The sequence below is a fragment of the Antechinus flavipes genome, chromosome 2 (genome assembly GCF_016432865.1).
Source record: "Antechinus flavipes isolate AdamAnt ecotype Samford, QLD, Australia chromosome 2, AdamAnt_v2, whole genome shotgun sequence".
In the NCBI taxonomy this organism is placed as follows: Eukaryota; Metazoa; Chordata; class Mammalia; order Dasyuromorphia; family Dasyuridae; genus Antechinus; species Antechinus flavipes.
Window position 1 is genome coordinate 376,971,531 of NC_067399.1, and position 24,552 is coordinate 376,996,082.

At 38.2% G+C, this 24,552-nt stretch overlaps 1 protein-coding gene and 2 long non-coding RNA genes across 7 annotated transcripts in view; 2 read left to right on the top strand and 1 right to left on the bottom strand.

Annotated features, from left to right (window-relative positions):
- The window catches only part of DEGS2 (delta 4-desaturase, sphingolipid 2), a 141,976-nt gene that overhangs the window by 46,526 nt on the left and 70,898 nt on the right, over positions 1 to 24,552 (top strand). The gene's annotated exons all lie outside the window — the stretch shown is intronic.
- Positions 798 to 13,431, top strand: LOC127549913 (uncharacterized). The gene is made up of 2 exons (XR_007950748.1): positions 798 to 1,057; positions 6,713 to 13,431. It is a non-coding gene; the product is annotated as an uncharacterized LOC127549913 (long non-coding RNA).
- LOC127549912 (uncharacterized) lies at positions 6,574 to 24,519 on the bottom strand. Its single transcript, XR_007950747.1, has 2 exons — positions 24,192 to 24,519; positions 6,574 to 7,049 (listed from the first exon to the last, which is right to left on the bottom strand). It is a non-coding gene; the product is annotated as an uncharacterized LOC127549912 (long non-coding RNA).

Here is a 24,552-nt window from a genome sequence, read left to right on the forward strand (position 1 = left end):
AATACAAAATCAAATGGCGAAAATGGTTACAAAATGGTTACAAAGACTGGCAAAACAATTTGGTGGTATTGCAACACTTTGACAAACATGCTAAATTCATTTAGTTTACCATTAATCTTAAAACTATTTGTCTTCATATCTATGGATAGTTTCAGAAGACAACAGAGCTGTTTAGTTGTATTTTACATGGAAAGATACTGGAGTGGTTTGCCATTTCTAGGTCATTTTACAGAAGGAGAAACTGAGGTAAATAGGATTATATGTCCAGGATCATGTGGCTAGTAAGTATCTGAGGCTGGATTTGAATTCAGATCTTCCTGATTCCAGACCCACACTTTTGTCTACTGCACCATCCAGGGGTCCCAACATCAAAGAAAAGTGCAGTAAAACTTAAGGAAGCAGATGAGGCTAGTTTGGCATTAGTGTGTGAATATATAACACAAAGATCTGAAGGTACTGTTAGCCGGTCTTGAACTAAAACAGAAGCAGTCAGATGATGATCAGTTACTACCAAGAGTTATCACTTTGAGAATTATTTCATATCTGCAAAGATAATTCTAACTTGAGCAAACTCAAGTTGGATTGGTTTCAAAATATCACTATTCACTCAGCTTTGAAAGCAAGCACTTTCAAAAACACCTACTAAGAAAGACTATTGAGAGCAAGTAAGTAGCACAATGGATAGAATGCCAGCCCTGAATCAGTAGGATTTAAGTTCAAATCTGGCTTCAAACATTAAATAGGTGACCCTGGACCAGTAACTTAACCTGGATTACCTCCCCCTAAAAAGTAAGTAATGACATTTTTCTTGAGGAAGGGGAAAGAGGGAGAAAAATTTGAACCATGACATTTTATAAAAAAATGAATGTTGAAAATTATCTTTATATGTTATTGGGAAATAAAAAACTATTTAAAAGAGAAAGAGAAATGTTAACTGTGGACAACAGACCTGTTCTGCTTGGAGAAGAAAAGTATCAGAGGATCAGAGGATGCAAGGACACCATCAACAGAGAGCAGATGAAAAGAGTAGAATAATCTTCGGCTTACATATATGCAGGTGAGATCACCACACATATGTTGAATGCATTTGAGAAGTGAATAGAAATTTGCCTACACAATCAGCATTGGGACATAAAAGATGAAGACATTACTCTGAATGAATGTTAACAGGTTTTCCCCTTAGGGCATGTGCTAGGCAATAAGTGGTTTTTAAGTATTAGATTTATGAAACGGCTATTTCCATATCTCTTTGTCAAAAGGCAGACAAAAGACAACCCAGCTTTGATCTGACCCACTGGATTTTTAATGCTTTTGAGTGTGTATCTCAAGAAGTGGCAGGGGCATTTGCCATTTTTCAGTGGCCCATAGAGAAAATAGTTGGAGACATCAACTACTTGTATATCTGGATGACCTCATTTTCTTGGAATACTGGGAAAACATAAAAGACTGATGGAAATATTGACTTGGATAGAGGAAGCAGGTCTGACAGACAAATGCTAGTTCTGCAGAAGTTTTACCACATACCTGGGTCTCACAGTATTTTAGCAAAGAGTCAACGTTGAACCAGAGAAGATAAAAATGCTCATCCACTAACTACATTGAAAGAACTTTGGATAATTATAAACAGGACTAGCAATTGCTCTAAAAAAAAAAAAAAGATCTGAGGACTTTAGTTATCCTCAAGTTCTAAAAGAGTCAATGGTGTGACATGGCACCCCATCTACTCCCAAAAAAAACTGCAATGAAATTTATACTCTATTGTGAGGCAGGTTATCCATCATAAGGGAATTTGATAGCCCTACAATATTCTGTTCTGGTTAGACATAGTATTTTGGAAATCACATTTCAGGAAGGGTATTGAAAATCTATAGGGTATCAAGAGGACAGGAACTAGAATGGGGAAAGGCTATGAATCTATGTTCTTTGAGAATTGCTTGGGGACCACTAGATGGCATAGGGGATAGAGCAACAGTCTTGGAATTAGGAGGAGTTGAGTTTAAGTGCAGCCTCATACACTTAACATTTACTAGCTGTGTAACCCTGGGCAAGTCACTTAATCCCAGTTGCTTCACGGGGGGAAAAAAGTTGGCTAAGGGAAGTATGAATGTTATGTCTGGATAAGAGAAGACTGGAGGTAGGAAAAAGGGAGAATGAAATTTCTAATTTTGAAAAAATTTTAACATTTGCAAGTGTAAAATGGATTAAATTTATCGTGCTTGAAAGAAGAAACAGATTTAAGTAAACTATAAGGAGAAATGACTAACCTTTAGTTGTTCTTGTTATTTAGTCATGTCTAACTTTAAATGACTCCATTTGGAGTTTTATTGGCAAAGATACTGAAGTAGTTTGCCATTTCCTTCTTCAGCTCACTTTGCAGATGAGGAAACTGAGGCAAATAGGTTTACGTGACCTGACCATGATCACCCAGATATTAAGTGTCTGGGACTGGATTTGAACTCATGAATGTGAGCCTTTTAATCCTAAGTCTAGGGCTCTATCCATTTCACTACCTAGCTTACCAAAGAGACTCTAAGAGAGAAAAAGACTTTTAATTCTTCTTGGGAGGAGGCGATAGTCTTCCTTCCCCTCACTAGAAGTCTTCAAATAAGACCTTAAAACTCATTTAACACAATTCCTGTTTAAAGTGTGAGTTTGTTCTACTACCTTTCCAGTGAGTGATTATCCAGCCTTTGTTGGAATAGCTTGAGAAAATGAAACTCCTTTTTAATAGTCACATAGGCTGAATATTGTTATTATACTTTGAGGTGGGGGGAAGAATAGACTCTTGATAAGTGAGAGTCAACCAGCATCTTTGACAGCTTATGAGAGGCGTTCATGAGGGGAGATTTTTTTTCCTGAGGAAACCCAGAGAATTAACTGGAGAAAAGAACTTATAAGAGATTGTGAGAATAAACTGTCTTTTTTCAGAGATATTGGAAAGACATTCTGAGAAAATTGAATTTAATTTTTCTTATGTGGAGGAGACATCCTGAAGATTCTGGAGAAGCTTAAGCTGCTATGAGAGAACTGAATTGTTAGATAGTGATTCCAATCTTCCATCTTTCATGAAGGAATCAATTGGTTGTTGAGATCCTTTGTAATATTTATTGCTGTAAATATTAGTAACAAAGTTGTCTAAATTAGCTGCTTACTACTGATAGAAGAGAAAAAGGCTTTGGGAAAATAAATTTTTTTTAAATGTATAAGCTGTAACTAATTTAGTTCATGAAATAGGGTTTTTTTTTGGGGGGGGTTTATAAATTTGAGATAATTTTAGATCATATCTCTGACTGTCTTTGAACAAGGTGTAATAGAATTAATAAGTTCAGAGCTGGGGAGGTGGATACATATGTTCATCTAGAGAACATTTGAGAGATATTTCTATCACCTTGCAACACATCAACACTTTGCATTTCACATCTGCAATGGAATTGCTACAGGAAGGTTAATAAAAAACTTGTGACATGTAGAGTGCACAAAATGCCTGAGATGGTAGAGGCCCAACAGAGAGAGGAGAATGTTATGGGTCAGAACTCTATACTTGAAACAAGGATTCTTACAAGGTGTTAAGTCAGTGGAATGATAATACAATGGTTATCTACTTTAACATGGTAATTAATAGTTCTCTAGTTCAGTATGATTGATTTAATCTTACCACAAATAATGATTCCCTAGTGATAGAATGGTTAAGTATACTGCATATAAACTGGGACAAACTCAGCCAAAGAAGGGCTCAGAGACAGATTCAGAGAAGATGGAGGACTGGAGGCAGGAGCTCAAGCTCTCGGACTGAGACAGACTTCAAGACAGAGACTGTCATGGTGGTCCTCCTGCCTCTCCCACAGAAATCAAGACATTTTCGGGAGAACTTCAAGAAAGCTAGATGAAGCCCCAGGCAAAGAGACAAGACTTTGAAGGAGATAGTAAAGAATTTGGACTTTAACACCCGACTATTTTCGGGGTGATTACTCTGTTGAAACAAAGGCTGGTCCAGAGACCTCCAGAAAACCAACCAGAACAGTTGATTTAATGGTTTATGGACTTCCCATATGTACAAAAATATTTACAGGAACTTTTTGCAATGGCAAAAAATTGGAAATTGAGACATAGGGAAATGGCTATAAAATAGGGGAATGGCTAAAAAAGTTACTGCATATGAATGTAATGAAACTTGGGAAGACATGATGCAGAGTGAAATAAGCAGAATCAGGGGAACAATTTATACCAAACAACAATATAAAGATAGCTTTGAATGACTTAGGGACTCTGACCAATATAGAAATCAACCATGATTGCAGAGGACTTATGACATGCTACTACTCTTCCTGATAAGAGTGCAAATTAAGACATATCTCTGTAGAGATCCATATCAAAAAATATATAAATATATATTATCCATATAAAATTTGGAACAATGCATGATGGTAGGGAATAAACTTTCTACAATACTATGTGTTAGACACTGTGCTAAGCCCTTAATACAAATTTTATTTCATTTGATCCTCTCAGCAACTCTGGGAGTTTGGTGCTATAATGTCCATTTTGCCAATTAGGAAACTGAGACAGAGATTGTCACATACCTAAGGAAGTTACTGAGGATAAGTTTGAGCTCAGGTTTTCCCGACTCCAGACCCAGTGCTCTATCCATTATACTACCTGGTATAGCTGTCTAGCTGAGGATTAGGGAAAACCTGCCATGGCTTTTCCAGACTGAAGGATCTCTCCATAGATTGTGGAGTCAGGATAGGGAAGAAGGGGTCAAAATGGTTCTGGAAGTCACAATAGGGGAAAAGGGATAAGGATAGCTCTGGGAATGCTCTTTTTCCTGCCCACTCCTTGAGATATAGTAATTGAGGCAACCTATAGAGAAAATGATAAACAGTTAAATGGTATAGTAGATAAGAGTGCTAAGCCTGAAGACTAGTCAAATCCAGTGTCAGACACTTGGTAGCTGTGTGACCCTGGGCAAGTCACTTCACCCTGTTTTCCCTCAATTTATTCATCTATAAAAAGAAGGAAATGGCAAATCAATTAAGTGTCATTGCCAAGAAAAGATGGGGAAAGTATTGAACACAACTAAAAAAAAAAGATTCAGTAGGGCTTAGAAACAGTAATAGTCAAATTGGGTTTTCCATGAACTTAGCAATGAGATTCTAGGGCACAGGGAGTGAGGCTACCAAGGCTGAGCAGTGAGTTAGCACAAAGACCTTACTTGTAATTGGGTTTTATGACATACTCTGAGGGTGAATGTTATTGGAAATTGTACATATAATATCCATTGATGGGGAATGTATGTGTGTTTTGTATATAACCTCATCATATGATATGTATTGCATATGATTTCAATTTTATGACCCCAATATGTCATATAACATGCAACTTTTGTATATTTTATGTTCCATATTGCATTATGTTTCTGATGTGACTCATTTGTCTAATCTGCTACTTAAAACAGTAATGTATTTGTAATGTTCTATGTAAATGCTTATCTTTCTCTACTGTAAGTCAGTTAATGAAAATTTATGGTGTTTGTTACCAGATCCTTATCATCTTTATGATTTTAGTAATTCGCTTAACCCCCATAGACCTCAGTTTTCTCATCTGCAAGATGAAAATTGTATTATTAGATGTTTACAGCTCTACATCTATGATCCAGTGTACCTATGCATATGGGAAAATTTTCAGGTTTTGCAAATTTTTATTGGGGAAAGGATATGAAAGTGTCTCTCATGCTACATTGGCCAGAAGATTTGGATCAGAAAAAGCCCTTATGAGCCTGTATGCCTGGTGATGGTCTTGGTGCATATCCTCATTGGATAGGGCAGCTTCTTACAAATGGTGGAGCTGAGAAAGCCAAAGAAGGGAGGGAAAAACGTGTTAGCAGCAAGACCCAGAACTGTATTTGAGGAGATGATCATGTGTTGTAGTAAAGTAACTATTTTGTCCTGAATCTCCAGTGTCCTCTCTGGGTGCTGATGACTCCAAAACTGATATGAGCTTTAAGCTTTTTTATTCTGCTATGAGACAGCCTCAAAGAATCAGACCAATAACCTCTATTAGGATATATAAGCACAAGGTAGCTTATGACTACCTGCTTTGCTGGGGAGTCACACTGATGGTTCAGTCTGGAGGTGCAGATCTGTATCTCTCTATATTTGGCCACAGAGTAGAGAGATACAGAGTACTTCTCTTGCTACTGATTTAGTGATTTTATTTTTTTCCTGCCCAATTTCTGGGTTTTTCATATCCAGCAATAGAAGGCTTACCCAGACCCACTAAGGATCCACATCTAAAGTTTAGACAAGACACTGCCCACACAGAGCTTATGTCCTGATAGGGAGTTAAAAAAGATAATTATATTATATCATAGATGCTTCCAGAAATTACAAAACCCAGAATGAGGATTATAAGTATAGGAAGTATTCAAGATTTTCCAAGAGATTCCTTTGAAAAGGTTAACATGGATAAAATTTTTGTTATGGGATTGATTGTTTTCTTCCATTTTCATTGCTCTGGATTTTTGTTATTTTACATCTTATCAAGGATAACTAACATGACCAGCACATAACCAAATTTAAGTTTGGGGATTTAGCCTTTAAAAGGAGGTCTGGAGAACAGGAAACGGCATTCACCTGGCAGCAGTGGGTACAGACAGGCTTTGGCTCTTGCTACTGGGAAGCTTTGTGACCTTGTGGTTCTACGGCCCCTCCAGGGAACCACGTGCATCAGGGAACTACGTGGCCCCAGGAGAGGATGGAACCACATGGCTCCAGAGATGGCAGCAGGCAGAGCAAAATGAGTATTTCCAGGACGACGCTGGGAGCTGAAGTACAATGATGGAGCAGGAACAGTGGATTGATGGTGGGTTTCATGCACCAAACCTCTTGGATTCAGAGGAGGGCTTCCCAGAGAATCCTGAGATTCTGGATCAGGCAAAGGAGCTCTTGGCCCAAACATGAGCAGCAAATGATGTCACCATGATATAGAGCAGAGGTGTCAGACACTCAACCTACAAGCTGCATGTGGCCCACAATACTCTGGAGTGTTACCTGAAACAGATTAAAATATAAATGAGATACATTTAAATAACTTTTTTTTTTAATGGATGTTAAAATTTTAAAACATGTGATTTGGAATTTAAAGGATGAGTAGGGTTCAACACATAAAGAAAGGAAGAAGGGCATTCTAGGTATAGAGAACAGGGTGAGCAAAGGTATGGGTGAATAACCCAGTTTGAGATCAGAGCACACTTGACTGGAAAAGCAAGGGGTTACCAAATAGTGGAAAGCCAAGAAAAAAGTGTATATTTTACATTGATGAGACAATAGGGAGGGGCAGAGGAAAGATAACAAATTCATTTTGGGTTTTGTACAGAGAAGGTAGGGTATTGAGGGTATCGCAATATTTCAGATCAATATAAACAATAGTAAAAGAGTGCAGATGTCAGTGTTATGGCGGTAGAGTTATCACCACAACTTATTAACCTTTTTGTTTAGTCATTTCAGCAGTATCCAACTTTTGGGGGCCACATTGGGGTTTTCTTGGGGGAGATACTGGAATGGTTTACCATTTCCTCCTTCAGCTTATTTTGCGGCTGAAGAAACTGAGGCAGACAAGATTGAGTAATTTAGCCAGGCTTACATAGCTAGGAAGTGCCTGAAGCCAAATTTTAACTCTACTCTTCCTGACATCGGGCTCACAGCTCTTTCCACTGCAACACCTTGCTGCCCACATCAATCCATAAGCACTGCTTATGTGGCAAATACTTTGCTGAGGTCTTTCCTCTTAGGAAAGTCTCTTAGGCAAAATAATGTCTGCACCAATAATTACATGTGAAGTAAATCTACTTTGAGATTAACTGATGAAGTATTAGGAAAATGTGTGAGATAGGCTTTAAGAGAAACTCTTTTAACAGAAGAGGAAATACATTTCAAGCATAGGGAAAAGCTTGGAGAAAGGGACAGAGAATCTTGAGGAAGTTCCATTGGAAGGAATAGGGAAGCCCAGACAAGAGTAGTTAGAAAGGAAGGAAAACCAGAAGAGCTGTGGTATTTTTGAAAGATCAAGAAAGATGACAAAAAGTTACTGGGTTTGACAGGAAGTCATTGGTGACTTTTGGGAGAATACGTCAGTGATGAGACAGAATTAGATTGCAAAGGATTGAGAGTAGTGAAGAGGAAGGTAGAGAAGTTTACAAATGAGAGGGGATAGCTAGGTGGTGCAGTGGATAGATAGCACACTGGATCCGAAATTAAGATGAGTTCAGATCCTACCACAAATACCAGCTATGTGATCTGATTGACTCAAAAAAAAAAAAAAAAAGAATGAAAATTTGGGCAAATTTGTAGGTAGAGGGTGAGGAGTCAGAGGTGAGAGCATGAGAAAGACCGCATGGCTTCTGGAGCAAAGTGACCTGGTTCAGGTTCTTAGGCCATCATCTTGATGACTCATTCACAAGGTAACTCCCCCTCCCATCTCCTGCAAGCCCTTGCCCTGAAATACTAAAAGTAAATAGTTATAGAAATACTCATAACTTCTACTCACTTCTGGATGAGTACTATCACACATTCAGAGAAATATAGTATGTTTTTCAGACAGGAGTCTAGACTTAATTTTTTAAAAAAAGATTAGTCTTTCATCAGTTTATTTCTGAATTCTTTTAACAGTGTAAATAGAAAACACTGTGGATACAGATTCATAAAGGACAAAGTACCAGCTACATGAATGTGAGCTATTACCATTATTACATTTTTGTCATTCTTACATAGAATTCAACCACACTAATCAAACAGGCCTTTCTAGTTTTTTTTTTTCTTTTAAAAGTTCTAAATAGTCTTAATTACTTAAAGGTTCATTGGATTCTCCAGGCCAATGAATACAGAGCATTCAGATTATATTTCTATCCAAAGCTCAGTGAGTTTGAAAAAATTTTAAATGTGCAGTGAAGGATATTTTCCATCCTCCTAGATGCCAAAACTTTGAAAGTGACTTAAAGATAATTAGGCCACAAAATAGTCATTAGACCTATTTTTGGTAGTCTAAAATATTGACATTTTGAATGCATATAGAATACAATGCACAGGCTGTGGCCTGAGTTTATCATGTTTACTGAAAATTCTTGTAGAGTCAAGTCCTTATTTTGAAGAAAACAATTTAGAGTGTGTTACTGAATTATTTGTGGCTCTTTAAAAAAATAAAAGGAGTATAATGGTATCCTAGGCAGAGAATCAAGGTTCAAATTCTACTAATTACAACTTTGTGACCTTTCCATAAGTCTCTTTATGTCTCTGGATCTTAGTTTTCCTCATCTACAAAGTGGGGATAGTAAGACTTATTTTACCTATATGATTAAATTGTGTCTTAATCTGGAATCTCTGACAACTCTCCAAGTCAGTATAGTAGGGAATTAATATAGCAGGAAATAAGATTGCAAAGGGTAACCTGGAAGTCATCTACAAATCATCCCAAAGATAAAAGAAGAATGATTTATAAATAACCAAAATTCACATTCTGGTAGTATGTGTTAGATCAGTAGAAACCATCTGAATGTTGCTATTAGGACCTTCTTGTCCTATGATGTATAAATCTCAGACAAGTTCCAGATCTCCACAGTAAGGCCAGCAGAGTAAAAAGTGCTGATCATTTTAAGATGTGGACATAGTGGATGAATTAACCCCCAAGATAGCAAATAGGAGCTGTCTTCCCCTCAAAACCCTTATAAAAATGGGACTTCAAATTCCTCCTCCCCTCCACGCTCTATCTCCATTGGGTCCATGCTGCTGAGTACTCCAAATCTATGGTTATATGAGTGGTGGTTTGCCTCTTCTCCCTTTGCTCTTCCTTAGGGTGCCCATCTCCTTTTACTGTTCCATCCCTTGTCCCCTTACCATCTGCCTCGGTACCTTTTGCCTCTTGTTTGTGTACCCTTCTGTGCCTTCCTAAAATAGGATTGCAGCCCCAATTCCTAGTGCTATCATCGGCTTTTCCAGCAAGTATTCAAAGAACCATTCCTGTCCCCATTTCAACCCACCTCATAAGTTAGGAATATCGTATAAACAATGAAGTAGTATAGGGTTGGCAGAGAGAATGGGCAGGTATTCTCATACAAGAGACACGATGACTCATTGTTAAAAGGACTTGGTATTTTAATGTTATGAAAAACTTGATTCCTTGATTGTCTTCTCCCTTCCCAGAACAAGGGATATTGAGTTTCTGCCTGACAGTTTCTTGACCATATCTCTCTAGGTGGCCAGATAGTATTCTTAGGAAAGGGTGGAGAAAGAAAGGGTCTTTTTCTTGTTCCAGTCCCACAGGCTGGCTTGTATGGGATTCCTCCTGCTAGCTTTCATCTTTTTTGCATTTCTTTCCCTTTAATTGGTGTCCATGAGAGAATGTCTGCAGAGTTCTGTGAGTGGGGTTAGTACTGTCTACCAGAAGAGAGCCGGTTACAGCAGGAACTGAGAGCTAGCTGGCAGCAGGGGAGCTAGTGCACTGCAGACTGGCCTGTCAATGAGTCACCATATATGGCTGGAAGTGGCCCTAAAATTGCTGTATGGACTGGAAGTAAGCAGATAATTAGTAGGAGATAGATGATAAAAAGAAATGGATATTGATTGATTGATAGGTAAATAGAGTAAGCAAACAGTAAGTATATGCCAGGCACTGCAAAGCACTGACATGCAAATAAGAACTCTTCCTGTCAAGTAGGTAATAAGTGGAAAGAATTTTAAATAGAGTATCATTTTCTTGGGATGATTATATATTGACAAAATATCCTTTATTCTGTTAAGTTTGGAAAAGGACTTCAGACAGGGGTACCAAGATTTTAATATTTTTTTTCCTTTTGCTGAGGCAATTGGGATTAAGTGACTTTCCCAGGGTCACACAGCTAGGAAGTGTTAAGTGTCAGAGGGCAAATTTGAACTCAGATACTCCTGACTTCGGGCTGGTGCTCTATACACTGTGCCACCTCACTGCTCCGAAAGTATTTTACTATTTCTATAAGAGTTCATAGGCTTCCATAGTGCAAATCCATATTAAACTCATTGGTAAGAATGATTTTGAACAACTATTTCCCAGTAGTTAAAGGGTCTCAAAAGAATTTGCATACTATTAACTACTTGAAAAAATGTTCTAAAAAAGACAGATATAGATCAAAACAACTATGAAGTTTCACCTCATATCCAACAAATTGGCAAAGATGACAAAATATAGAAGGAAGCAATTTTGGAGAGAAGTTGTAAAAAAGAGGTCACATTAATATGTTGCTGGTGCAGCTGTTACAGCCATCTTGGAAAACAGTTTGAAATTGTGTAAAGTGACTAAAATGTCTATACTCTTAGACCTCTAGGTTCCACTGCTTGCCAATACTTCAATGTAGTGGGTGAATGACAGAAATTCATACTAAAACATTTATAGCCAAACTTTGGGGTAGGAAAGAACTAGAAACAAGTAGATGCCCATCAGCTCGGGGAATAGTTAACAAATTGTGATGCATGAATGTGATTGGATATTACAGTGTTTTAAGAGTTGATGAATACAGGCAGGAGCTGAAAGATATGAACTGGTATAAAATGAAGTTAGCAGAACTAGGAAAATAATGTGCCCAAGTACAGTAGGGCAAATAGGACAAAACAATTGAAACTGAATGTTGTGAAATCATATTGGCCAAACTTGACTCCAAAGAAAAGATGAAAAGACATGCCCTCCTTGCTTGCTTTTACAGCTGTGGTTTTTCAGGCATGGAACATTGCATAAAATATCTTTTACTAATGTGTTGGTTGGTTTTAATGATTTTTTCCCTTCATTTTAATTCTCTGTTACAAGAGATAGTTCTCTGGAAGGGAGTGGAGAAAAAGATACTAAGGAAATTGCAGGTGATGTAAAAAACAAAAGATATCACTTAAGATCTAAATTTTTTTGAAAGACCCAAATATTTCTCTGATTGTCTATCAAACCATACTTTCATTTATTCAAACCAGTCTTGTGAAGATGCCATATTTCATGTTATCTTAAAATGTCAGAGCTGGGATCTCTTAGCACATTTCCTTCATGGCAGCACTCATTTTAGCTTTTCCACAAGCCTCAAAGTAACTCACCATGGGGAAATGTTATCATCTTGCAATATTCAATCATACTTATTTTTCACATCTCTTCAGCAGAGGGTACCAGACTGACATCTCTTTTCTCAAGTAGAACTCATTTTAAATTCTCCACACTTTCTCTTCCGTCCCCTCACAAAGGACTTTTCCTTATCTTTCATTTTTAGCTTTCCTTTGTACATTGTCTTCCCTCATTATATTATAAGTTCCCTGAGGGCAGGGACTGATTGTTGAGCTTTTGGAGGGAGGTTGTTTTTTTGTATTTATATCCCAAGCACTTTAGCATAGTATTTGGCATATAGTAGGTACTTTTATTAAGTTTGTTAGCTAAATTGGTATCTCATTTTTATAACACCTTGAGGTTTAAAATAGGCTATCTTATAAGGTAGGCAGTATTATAATCCTATCATTTTATAAATGGGAAAACCAAGTGCTCATTGAGTATAAAGCATCCCAGTCAGAGTTAGTTGTTTGTTTTGGAGACAAGACTTGAAACCAGTCTTTCTGAGTCCAACTTTACTATGTCAAATGTTCTTAACACTAGGGTGCCTCTGAAAGGGACTTTAAACTACAAAGACTCAGGAATAATCAAAACTGTAGTAGATAATGCCTTGCAGAAAATGAGTGAAATAGCTCCTTTTGGAGGGGAGAGGAGTTGAGGGAAGGAGGAGAGACATGAAAGCTGTTTTCAGTTATGTGAAGGATTGTGATATGGAAGAAGTTATTAGACTTATTAGAACTCAGAAGTTAGAGAATTAAATATACTTGTGGGTGAGCTTTCTTTTGTTTTACTAAAGCAGTTGGCATTAAGTGACTTGCCCAGGGTCACAGCTAGGAAGTGTTAAGTGTCTGAGGTCACATTTGAACTCAGGTTCTCCTGACTACAGGGCTGGTATTCTATCCACTGCACCACCTACCTGCCCCAGTGGTAAGCTTTTGAATGGCATTTGGGATTCTTCATATGGATTATAGTAGAACTCTTGGCGACTCCTGAAAGATGAACTTTATTTATGCTGGCCAGATTGCCTGTGACTCTTGTGGCACTAACTCTTGAGATAGAAGTGCCCCCTATGGGGAGAAGTTCTCAATAGAAGGGAACTTCCAGATCTCTAGTGGACCCCCACTCCATCTATTCCCAAGATCCTGAGTGTAAAGAATGGTTCTAGATTATTATTTAAGGTATTTTAAGAAATCTTTGTTTTTAATTTGTGAAATAAAACAAACATTTCCATAACATCATAAAATGGAAAAAAAGATGATTGCACATGAAATTGCAAATCTGTTACGTACAACTGTTTCTTTTAACTATATAATAAAGTTATAATATAAATTTCTTTTTTCTCTTTTTTCTTCTTCTCGAACCCTAGAGATAACTACCATCACACACATACACATACACACACACACACACACACACACATGTGTGTGCATGTATAAAATTACTTTATATATACTTCTATTTATTTTTCTCTGGATGCAGATAGATACTTTCATATGCCCTTTGTGTTTAACTTGAGTATAATATCAAAATGACTTAGTTGCTCAAAAGTGTTCTTAAAACAATATTGCTGTTAGTATATCTCTTGGTTCTACCATTTCACTCTTCACTTTATGCAAATTTATTCACATTTTTCTGAAATCAATAGTTCTGTGTATTAGTGCTGTAGTCTCAGTAATCCCATTTATTTAAACACTATCACTTTTTGGTTGGTGTAGGGAAGCATCTTCATTGCAGCAATTGCAATTGCATGGATTACTGTGTTGTGTCACCTACTGCCCTTCCTCTTCCTTGGGGCAAAAGACAGGTGAACCAGCCTAGAAACTACTATTGTACATATGACTAAGGGGAAAGCAGAAATCAGAAACCTAAAGATAGACGTTCTTACCCCAAAGATGGCAGCAGGCAGGGCACTTGTAGAGTATTGGGAGTTCCTGGTCTGCCCCCTTTGCAAATGGTAGGCTTCTTGTGAAAGAAGTGATGGCTTTCCTGAGCACTACTAGCCTTGTGGGTTGCTTAATTAGTGCCCTATTGCTCACTGACATAGTAACAGCCAAGTTAGTTTTGGCCTTATAGCCCTAATCTCTTTGCCAACAGTTCTTGGCTGGCAGAGTGCTCATTCCTTCGAGGAGTCCCTCCCACTCTCTAGGAGGCCTACATGAGTCTATTAGTTGTACTGCTGGTACCCACATTCCTGTAGATGGTCATTTGAGGATCTCCCTCCCTTCCCCAGCCCATTTTCTAAGAATCCTACAACGATGCCATTTGTTACAGATCGGGAGACCAAAGTGCCCAATTGTATCTAAAGGAATTCTTCACACAAATTCAGGGTGATTAGTCCATGCAGAACATATGACAGAAGTCTATGCAGAGATTTTGTTCTTAAGATATTTATGAGTTTTTATTTAAACTGCTTAAGGAATAAGTGGGCTGAAACATTATAGTATATGGGAGTGTGTGATCAAAATAAATAGGACCTGTAGATGTTCAGCCAAGATGGAGCTGGCTGCTAAACATACAAATATTTGACCTAGCAAGAATGAGTTTTTCGTTGCTAATTGCATCCAATAATCTGTTTAAACCACAATCCTCCTAACTGCATTCATGATCCATTAAACTCTCAAAAAGGTTTAAGTGATTTGTTCATGGCCTCACAGCTATTAACTGTCTGAAGCCAGATTTGAATTCAGTCTACAGCACTGGGGTTGAGGTAGGACTGGGGGCCATTTGACAATTTCATTGCCTGTTACTCAGTTCTGGATTGAGAAGAGTTGTGGTCATGTGAGAGTGGAGCTCCTACCTAGGTAGAGACTAGCATATAGATAGCAGTGAACATACCTCTCTCCAGATCACAACATCTTGGACACATCAAAAACATATGGCTGCAGAACCAGCTGTGAAAATAGCAGGACATAAAAGCCTAAAGCTTGGGACAATCACTTGTACCTCAGAGGTAAGCAGATCCCAATAAAATTGAAAAGTAAAAAATAGGGGAAATGAGCAAATAATAAAAATCTGACTTTCTAAAGCTGCTGTGGTCACAGGGAAACAGACATAAACTCAAAAGACAATGATTTGAAAGTTTAAAAAAAAATGAATATTGGGCATAAGCTCAACAAGAATGCCCCAAAGAGCTAATGGTTTTTAGAAAGGCAAAAAAATTTTTAAAAAATAAGCTATAGAAAAAAAATTGGAAAAGAAGAGCTAGGCAAGAAAATCATTTAAAAGATTACCTTTGTAAAAGGCAAAAAAAAAAAAAATACTTAAGAAAATAACTCCTTAAAAATTAAAATTAGTCAAGTGGTAGCTAATGAGACATCAAGAAATAAAACAGTCAAAATGAAAAACTAGAAGACTTGAAAAATTTAATAGAAATATCTGAGTAATAGATTAGTGGATCAGTGGAAAAGGCTAGGCTCACAAGACAGAATAGTCAATTACAGCAATCTAGTGTTTGACAAACCCAAAGCCCCTAACTTCTGGGAAAAGAATTCATTATTTGATAAAAACTGCTGGGATAATTGGAAATTAGTATGGCAGAAATTAGGCATGGACCCACACTTAACACCATATACCAAGATAAGTTCAAAATGGGTCTATGACCTAGGCATAAAGAACAAGATTATAAATAAATTAGAGGAACATAGAATAGTTTATCTCTCAGACTTGTGGAGGAGAAAGAAATTTGTGACCAAAGATGAACTAGAGACCATTACTGATCACAAAATAGAAAATTTTGATTACATCAAATTAAAAAGCCTTTGTACAAATAAAACTAATGCAAACAAGATTAGAAGGGAAGCAACAAACTGGGAAAACATTTTCACAGTTAAAGGTTCTGATAAAGGCCTCATTTCCAAAATATATAGAGAACTGACTCAAATTTATAAGAAATCAAGCCATTCTCCAATTGATAAATGGTCAAAGGATATGAACAGACAATTTTCGGAGGATGAAATTGAAACTATTACCACTCATATGAAAGAGTGTTCCAAATCATTATTGATCAGAGAAATGCAAATTAAGACAACTCTGAGATACCATTACACACCTGTCAGATTGGCTAAGATGACAGGAAAAAATAATGATGAATGTTGGAGGGGATGCGGGAAAACTGGGACACTAATGCATTGTTGGTGGAGTTGTGAACGAATCCAACCATTCTGGAGAGCAATCTGGAATTATGCCCAAAAAATTATCAAATTGTGCATACCCTTTGATCCAGCAGTGTTTCTATTGGGCTTATATCCCAAAGAAATACTAAAGAAGGGAAAGGGACCTGTATGTGCCAAAATGTTTGTAGCAGCCCTGTTTGTAGTGGCCAGGAACTGGAAAATGAATGGATGCCCATCAATTGGAGAATGGCTGGGTAAATTGTGGTATATGAATGTTATGGAATATTATTATTCTGTAAGAAATGACCAGCAGGATGAATACAGAGAGGACTGGCGAGACTTACATGAACTGATGCTAAGTGAAATGAGCAGAACCAGGAGATCATTATACACTTCGACAACGATATTGTATGAGGACATATTTTGATGGAAGTGGATTTCTTTGACAAAGAGACCTGAGTTTCAATTGATAAATGACGGACAAAAGCAGCTACACCCAAAGAAAGAACACTGGGAAACGAATGTGAACTATCTGCATTTTTGTTTTTCTTCCCGGGTTATTTATACCTTCTGAATCCAATTCTCCCTATGCAACAAGAGAACTGTTCGGTTCTGCAAACATATATTGTATCTAGGATATACTGCAACATATCCAACATATAAAGGACTGCTTGCCATCTAGGGGAGGGGGTGGAGGGAGGGAGGGGAAAAAAAATCGGAACAGAAACGAGTGTCAATATAAAGTAATTATTAAATAAAAAATTAAAAAAAAAAAAGAAATATCTGAGTTGGAAAATAGATGGAGAGAAGAAAAGGGGAGGGCAGAGGATAAAATGGATAGATCTTGGAAATAATGAACATGATCTTGGACAGATCTAAGGAGATAGTGCTATAGTCAGAGGTATATGGGACAGTGACCTCTACCCAAATTTGGTAAAAAGCAAAAAGGACTTCATAATCTTTGGAGAAAGGGCAACTCCCAATAAACAAGGTGTCCTCAATTGAGTTTAAAGCACAAGCTGCAAGCACAGGATTATATAGTTCCTAACAAGGAAACTCCCACTCGCTTCTGACCTTTTTTCCCATTGGCCAGGGAGTCCAGACTCCCATCATTAATTATGGCAAAAAGGGCAGGGGTAACAAAGGGGAAATGTATGATAAGTAAGATTAATAACACCAGCTTTTTGGCTATAGTACTAATAGGGTATAGGTAGAGGTGACATTCTTATGAGAGATCTTCACACAGTTTATCCCATTCAGAGAGGTCACAGTCATAATGAGTACCTGAATAACACATTTCATCTTCAGTCTGGTAATATTAGCATCTTTTAATCAACAAACATTAAGTGCCTACAGTGTGCCAAACACTGCTAATTTCTCATGGTACAAAAGTGAAATGGCTGCCCTCAAGGAACAACAGGGAAGACAACATGCAGATATCTAAGTATGTATAGGATACAATTAAAATACGAGGTCATCTTCAAAGGGAAAGCATTGGGTGGTCAGGAAAGGCCTTCTGATGCCTGAAGGACAGCAGGATAAAAAAAACCAAATAATCCTCAGAGTGTTGTGAGAAAGTGCTTCTTGAACTTTAAAGACTTCTGAAAATATGGAAAATGATGAGCTAGGTTTTGGTCAAGATGTAGGAACTATAGAGTTAGTCCATAATGTTTATTAAATTTCTCCTACAAACTTTTATACCATCCATGTTGGTGATAGAATATCTATCAATCAACAAACATTAAGCCCTTCTATGTGGCAGACATTTTAGTAGACCCTAGGAATACAAATATTAAAAAGCACCCTCTACATTCATTGAACTTACATTTTAATAGGGGAAATATTTGTTTAAATATATACAGAATAAATATTAAACCAATACAAAGGAGGTAGAGAAAAAGGAAGGCTGTAGTAATTAGATCAGGAAAGAGTGCTCGGAGAAATCTTTAGCAAAGGGGATATTAAAGAGGAGACCATATTCTTCATCCCACCAGAGGTCAATCTTGGCATCTTAATTTTGTTTTAGCTGCTTGTTATAATCAAAATCTAGTCTTAAAGTGTGGGGAATAATGCCCCAAGCTTCAGGTGCTTCTTACTGTTCATTTTCTGAATTCTGTTCCAGGGCCCAGCCTTAGGCACTTTCTCTTAAGTAGTGTCCCTCCTCACTGTCCCACAAATGCTCTACTACCTTGTGGGAGCTGCAAACTTCAATTGTCCTCTCAGCTCTGAAACTGAAAGCAGGAACTCTTATCTCCCACAGCCAGCAGATTCTCTGCCCTCTGCTATTCCACTCACTAGGTTTGTGCAAGCCTTCCCCACTGTGGCTGCAGCTCTGGACTTCCATTTGGTCAGCACACAGGTCTGCTTGGCATCCCTTCACAGGGGAAGGTCCTTCAGTCTTCTCCTTAGAGGCTGACTCCTACTCAGCTGTCCCCAAGCTTGTTCTTTCCTTGTTTTGTGGCAGTAGGCCTGGGGCTGCTAGCACATTATTCAGGCCAAAGAGATTGGCCTTTCCTGGAATCTTGTTTTTAGGAGAATAACCACTTCTGTTTATTTCTGCTTCTCTGTGGTTCCCTCTAAGCTGATATTGTCTTTTTTTGTGGAAGAAAATTGGGGAGACTAAAGTGTTCTGACCTACTCTATCTTTCCGGAGTCTTTTCTGAACATACAAAAGTTTGAGTGTTTACTCATTTTCCTGCCATTTTTCAAAACTGCATACTGTAAGCTCCAGTAGGAGTGGTTAGAGGCAAGCTGGTAGCTCACGGCACCCTGAGTATAAAGTACCTCTGTTGTTTTTTTGGCGGTTCTTTTCGGGCCCAGTATACAGGCAATTCGGAAGATCCATCAAAGCTGAGAGATTCTGCTGTTAACAGGTGTGTCAGTAGCAAAGTCTGTCAGAGGGTAGTGGCCAAGAGAAGTGTTTGAGGCTGGAGGGCCCTAGCTTTAGAGACCAGGAACCCACTGACTCTGATAAATATTATGGACTCATGATCCAAGGCCGAAGGACTCAGGATATGTATTTGTCATCTGTCTCCTTGCAGAGAGGTTCATGCCCCTTTCTGGTCACCAAAAGAGGAATTCTTTCAGATCCTGAGTGGAGGGATTATGTCCCAGTTTGGTGGAGGGAGTGTTGGGGTTCAAAGGTTGAAGCTCCAGACTAGTGTCATAAGGTGTCTCAAAAGAATTTGGACCCATCTCCAAGTCAAGGGTCAAAGTTATCATAATTGTAATGCCAATTACAGCTGACTAAGTTCCAAAAGAATTTAGCAAAGAACCAGGAGCAAGAAGATAGATTTATAGGGGAAAAGATCAGTTGCTTCGGGTCACTGATATGCTAATTTTGTGGCTTTGAGGTAGAACTGAGGAGTGGTCTGGTATTGGATTCTATGGCTTAAAGGTGGAGTGGAGGAGTGGTCTTGTATACAGCATTGTCTCAGAAACTTTATTATTGACATATTGTTATCTGACAGTCAGATGGCTTTAGGATTAAGGTCAGGTATCCTTAAAGTTGTTGCTATAGCCTCCTTAGGAGCTACACCAAATCAGGAGGATCCAAGCTGATCAAATCGTGGATCCTTGAAGCACAAATTGAGTGAAGACACTGTCATGAGAATATAGCCTTAAACTATACCTTAATTGTGACTTGAGACTTTAAAATAACAAGTAAAGGTGTAGATAAAAAAAAGTTGCAAGTATTCCTCCCCTCCACTTTCCTACCATCTCTTAATTAGCATTTAAGTACCTCTTTTATTTTTGGGATGGATTTCTGAGGTTAGACTATAAACCTAACTCCCCCAAATAATGGGAGAAAAGGTCAGGCAGGGGGATGGAGGGATTCTGTGTTTAGCCTATTTAACCTTGTGTTTTGCAGTTTTTACTTTGCACTCCTTTTACCGATAAACATCTTATCAGATAGAGATCTTCATAAACCCCTTTTTGCTTTCTTACTCTGAGAATTTTTGTGGTTACATACGGAGAGGAAAGAGCACAGGATGTAGTCAAGAATCCTGAGATCATAGGATATGGAACTGGAAGGATCTTAGGGACCAATTCTCATATTACAGGGAAAAAAAAACTGGCCAGAAGTCAAATGACTCTACTAAGGTCACACAGTAACTAATTAGCAAAATTCAAAAATATTCCTTGACTCCCAAACAAGTATTCTTTCCACAGTGTTTACCCCTGCCCTCTCTGTGCTCTATAATTCATAACTAGATGATCATTTTCACTTTTCTGGAACTCAAAATGTTAGAATAAATTCCATCTTTTTTTTTTCCAGTGGAGCTGTTTTCACCATATCCAGGAAATGTTACTCTTGACGTATTCAATTACCAGAATTAAGAAAACCTTTTTTTAGATTTGTTGTTTTTGACATATGTTTATTCATCACTCACCAGAATTAAGAAAACCTCTTTTTAGAGGTTTTTTGTTTTGTTTTGTTTTTTGTTTTTGGCAAGGGAAGGAGTTTCCTCCTAAGGTTGTGCATCACACACTTAATGAGATTTTAATGAGGTATGAAAGAGATGAGTCTAAGATGTGATCCCTTTATGAAGTGCAAACCTGTTTGATTCAGATCAAGAAGGAAATATCTCATTTGACTAATCAAATGAACTGGTTATACCCCTGAGGGTTTTACATACCTAGATGACTTTTAATAGTTTTAGTTCTAGAGTTAATGAACACAGTCTGAGGAGTGCTTGGTGGGGAAGATACCTAGAGCGGGGTGGGAGAAAGGGAACTTTCTCTCCTTTCCTCCTGCCACTGGAACAACTGGACTAATAAGAGACAATGCATTCATCTGGGAATAAGAGACATACACACACCCAAGGAAAGAACAACCACAGACACAGAGAGATTCTAGTTGCTCAAAAGAAAAGACAGTTTCACTGAGCTTTTGCTATTTCAAGCTTCTTTCAACATTTATCCAAGTGCTTCCTATGAGTATTATTATCCCCTTATTACAGATGAGAAAACTGAGGACAAAGAGGGGAAATGATTTGTTTTCCATCACGCAACTAATATTAGGAGTGGATATATATACAATTCTGGAGCTAGGTGGCGCTGTGGGCATAATGCCGAGCCTAGCGTCAGAAAAAAATCTTAGTTCAAATCTGGTCTCAGACACTAGCTGTGTGAACCCAGCCAAGTTACTTAACTATTTCAAGGGCATGTGGTTAAGTGTCATCGTGTAATGGAGCAAATACATATGCCCAGACAACCTAAAAGTTGCCCCGAGGAAGACTTAACATTTAAGGTTTAAGAGTCCTTAATCATAATATGGTAAGGGGGAAGGCCTGAGGGGGGACCCCTCTCGAGTCATGTGAAGTTTAGGTTTGGGTCTTATTTCTTTCCTTTTTGGTTCTAGCTGCAGGGACTGGAATGCCTTTTCTTAGCAAAGATACTGGGGTATTTTCCATTTCCTTCTCTAGCTCATTTTAGAGATGAGGAAACAGGTATCAGAGTTAAGTTATTTGCCTGGAGTCACACAGCTAACAGGAAAGTCATGGGAATCCCAGAGTCCAACATTCCAGGCCAGATGTAGTAGCCAGACCAGTAGGGAGTTCTTGAACAATGGTCCTAGTGGGGCTTTGGACTTGAATTTTGTGGAAGTAATATAGGAACTGAGCTAAGTTATGAGTTGAACACAGCTCTAGGAGGTGATGGGAGTGGGAAGGATATACCTCCAAAGTGTTGAGAGGAAATTTTTATGTTTGTTCTTGTTAATCTTTGAAGTAAATATTACTTTGTAAAAATTGATATGCTGTTAAGTGGTCAAATGGAACTGGAGGGCTGGTCAATGGGCCACTACAAATGAGGGGAAACACAGTCAGTGGAGGCTTGAACAAATGGCAGAAAGGCAAGACAAACCCTTGAATCCCCTCTGGATACTAGACTTCCAGAAGAGGGTTATAGGTTTGAGGAATATAGGGAGCAGCAAAATGCAAAGGACTTGACTCCTGTGAAAGGAGGACCAAAGAATCCATGTTAAATAGAATCTGATTTATAGCCGGGAGTGACTTCTGAGATCATTTATGTTTAACTTCTTCATGTGGTAGGTGAGGAAAACTAATTCATTTTTCAAAGTTCAAATCTGGCCTGAGACACTTTTTAACTCTCTGGGCAAGTAACTTAACCTGGTTTGCCTCAGTTTCCTCATCTGTAAAATGGGTTGGAAACAGAAATGGCAAACCACTTCAGGATCTTTGCCCAGAAAACCCCAAATAGCATACCGAAGAGTCAGAAATAGCAGAACAGCAAAGAAGTCAGAGATTGGGTAATTTAAAAAGTCTCTTTCTCCTACACATTGTAGCTATTTAAATTATTTATTAAATAGAATTGAATTTAAAGAGGAGGAAAGCAAAAATTATGTGGAGAGGAGAAAATGAGATGAAAATAGGAGAGAGGAGAGGAAGAGAAGAGGAGAGGGAGAGGGAGAGAGAAAAAGAGAGGGAGAGGGAAAAAAAGAGGGAGAGGGAGAGGAAGAGGAAAAGACTAGAGGTTGCAGTATGCAGAGCTCTCTAGGGTTTGACATCTCAAGGATTCCTTGATTGCTTGATGTGATAAGACCAAAATTTACCCAGGTCTAGGCCATGTAGATTAGACTAATGATTTCTTTAAAAAGCATGGAAGTTGTTCCTAAGACTTGACTGGTCCAGGGGGCTAATCCTCAAGCTAGTTCATCTTTGACAAGGTTTGATTGAGTGACAAGGTCACTTATGGGAAAAGGAGGCTTATTCACATAGAAAAGTCACAACTACTTGTTCTGCTAAATAGGTGTTTCTAAATGGATATATGGGAGCATGTTTCTATTATGAATAAATGGTTTATTTTTGTGGAGAATCCTTTTCATGCTATGGTTAATAAATCATTCATTCTTATCTTGGATCTGAACTACTATATTGGCAGATGCATCAAACCTACTACCCTTCTCTCTTTCTATTAGGGGTGCTGCCATTCTTCTAGTTACATAGGTTTATAACCTGAGTAATCCTTGACTCCTCTGCAACCCTCATTCTTCATATTCATCACATTATTCTCCTTTATGCCCTAGCCATTTCTTGAACTTGATATTCCATATCATATTATTTTCCATTATATTTCATTGATATGGAATGTGCTTTTTCTTTAATGATTCCTAGATTCCTTGAGGTTTCAACTCAAGTTTCACCTTCTCCATGAAACCATTCCTAATCCATTAGCATCCTCTCCCTCCTCAAATCACGGTCTATTACTTTATATAAATGTTATATTCGTTTCCTTTTACTCCTCCTTCCTCAAATCATGGCCTATTTATTTATCAATATAAAATGTTACATTCCTTTCCCTTTACTCCTCCCCAGAAGAATGAAACTCTTGGAAGACAGGGATTTTTTTTTTTTTTTTTGTCTTTCTTTCCCCAGGACCTAGAACCCTGTCTCCCCCCCTCCCCCCTTTGGAAGATGCTTTGTGAACAGAACAATAGATTACCATCATAAGAACGACTTTTTTTTTTGGGGGGGGGGAGGGCAATTTCATTTACAAGCATTCTTTTTTTTAATAGTTACCAATTACCAGGTACTGACCTAAGTTTTGGAAACCAGAGTAAGAGTTGAGAGATTCCTCGTCAATTAAGCCTCAGTCACAACTCTTAAAAGTCTAAAGGTATGGAAACACTGAGATTTAATGATGTGATTATCCAGGACTTCCTCGTTCTGCCGAGAAAATAAATCTTTCCGAATCTTAGTTCCTTCAGTTATGTAAAGCTAAAAACAAAATAAAACAAAACAAACAAACCATCTCGGCACCAAAAACAAAACCCAGAGACAAAAACAAAAGCCGATGATTATTTCTTAAATTAACACAAAGATCATTCCCATATCCCATATCATACCTGTGAACCCCCTCATCAAAATAGGAGCACAATTTTTACTCTTTTAAGAATTTTTATTTCAGTTCATTGAAATAATCAGTGAAATAAAACTTGTTAAAAACTCCCACCTGCAGTCTCCGGAAATTCAAAAACTGGTCCCAGCGAACTTGGGGACGCGGAACAAGGATGCAAACTCATAGAAAGTCAGAGCTCAAAACATAGGATAGCCCTGGAAGAGGTCCTTAGAGATCGGCTTGTCCAATCCGCTCCTTTTACTGAGAAGACAGATCCGAAAAGTGACTTGATTTCCTCCTTCTTGGCCAGTCGGTGAACAAGTCCTAGTCCATGTACTGAGGCGCGGAGCTTTCCTCCCTTCATTCCGGGGGGAAGGGAAGGGGCGGTACCTCACCCCTCCCTGCAGTCACCCAAGCTTACTCCCAGTGAGGTCCCAAAGCCTTCGCTCGAGCTTCCTGGACAGCTGCAGGAGCT